This window comes from Alligator sinensis, unplaced genomic scaffold (genome assembly GCF_000455745.1).
Source record: "Alligator sinensis unplaced genomic scaffold, ASM45574v1 scaffold448_1, whole genome shotgun sequence".
NCBI classification, from domain to species: domain Eukaryota; kingdom Metazoa; phylum Chordata; order Crocodylia; family Alligatoridae; genus Alligator; species Alligator sinensis.
The window spans coordinates 209,859-211,749 of record NW_005841870.1 but is presented as its reverse complement, the minus strand read 5'-3'; positions in this window follow the sequence as shown (position 1 = coordinate 211,749).

The following is a 1,891-nucleotide window of genomic DNA, read 5'->3' as shown; positions in this document are numbered from 1 at the left end:
CTACACCTTATCGCGAGGCTCTCAACTGCAGTAATGCTGCAGCTGGAGCTCCCCCAGGCCCCCAAGACTCCAGGTGAGGCTGCTGGGGCCAGCACAGTTTCTGGCCTCAGCCTCCCCTACCCCACACAGAGTAACCTGCCATGCACCAGAGCACCTGTGGCTCACGCATTCCTGGGGACAAGTAGCAGCATCACCAGGTGCTGGAGAACTGAGCTGTAGACAACAACATGAAGTACAAGAAAGACGGGTGTGCTGCTGCTGCTTGTCCCCAAGGAAACAAATGTCCGTGTTTGTCTGGATGCAGCCTTAGAGAGCAACTCCAGTGTTTGAATCTCTCCAGTGATGGGGATGTTAGAAATAGCATCCTAGTTAGCATCACATCCTTCTAGGAAGTGTTGAGAGTAGTCAGGCTTTAGATGCTTTGTGCAGAAAAGCCCCCCTGGCCCCTTCGCTTTGAGGATCTCTAATGCGTGTGGCAGGGGACCATCCATTTGCAGCTTTTTACAGGCCTTACTGTGCCTTATTTTGGCTAAAGATTGATGAGGTAGAAACATTATATCATTTGTTGTGACTCTAACAATAACCACAGTGTGCCTCATTACTACTTTTTTTTAATGATAGTTTTGCAAGGCCCTATCTTACAGTTGCTTCATCAGTATAGGCAGGTAGATCTAGCTCTAGGACAGGAGATGAATGGACATAGCCCTTGTGCTGTTGTGAGGTAGGCATTGTTATTGCCCTTTTATTGTGGGGAAACTGAGATTTGGTGTCTAGCTGACTTGCTTCAGTTAACACAAAGTTTGTGACAGGTCTGAGGTCTGGTTTGCGTTGTATTCACAGGACCATTCTTCCCCCACCTATATAATGCCTATGCTGCTTCTGTGTTAAATGATGAAGTGTAAAGCGTACAAATGAGTGTGAGTGATTCCTAGAGAATCAATTATGTCAGTCTCTATTCTAGTATTACTGTGCATTTTTTTTTTTTTTTTTTTTGAAGGTAGAAAATGTAATGTGTTACTCTTCCAAAACTCCTTCAAGTTTTGCCAATAGTATCTGTATTATTGTGCATCTGACTATGTGCAGCACAGTCTGCCTGTTGCAGACTCTGGAACAAGGCTCCATAGAGTGGAAGTCCAGAATTGTTGGAGCAGTTGGACTTGTGAAATCTTTCTGTTCATAAAAGTAACTTCAGTAACAGCCTTCCTTTGAAAATGTGGTATAGCACTGGAAATGTCTCAAAGGTCTTAAAAGTAAAAGCTGTTAACATTAGTTTTTCTCTTTACATGGCTGAACAGCACACTGCTAGGATTATTTAACATTTTTACTGCTGTTTTTAGAGGTTCTTATTTGAGAGGCTCACTATTCTACAAATTTGTCATGATACGCGGTACCAAATTATAATCAAGCCAATACACAGTTATGCATATTTTTTCTTATATATACGAAAGCTTTAGTGTGCCTATGCTTGCATCTAGACCAGTGATTCCCAAAGGGTGCGCTGCGAATGTGTTGTATGGAATATGTTGAGGTTTTAACAACATATATCTATATATATAATATACACACACATGCATGCATGTGCACACATTTTCAGGTGTAAGTGTGAAAAGTGCAGCTAATTTTAATCCAGAAAAAGGTATCAAAAGTTTGAGAGACTTTTTTTTTTTTTTTTTTTTTTTGAGATGCCCAAGTGATTCAAGTTAAGAGTAAAAACTAATATTTGAACTCCTATAATGATATTAGATCACAGGAAAACTTAAAGACGCATACAACTGAAAAACTACTCTTTAACATTGTGCTGCTTAGAGGACTAGCAGGAAATGTCTTTATTTGAAATGTAGGTATTATTTCTAGACCAGTGGTTCTCAACATTTTTAGGCTCAAGGCACCT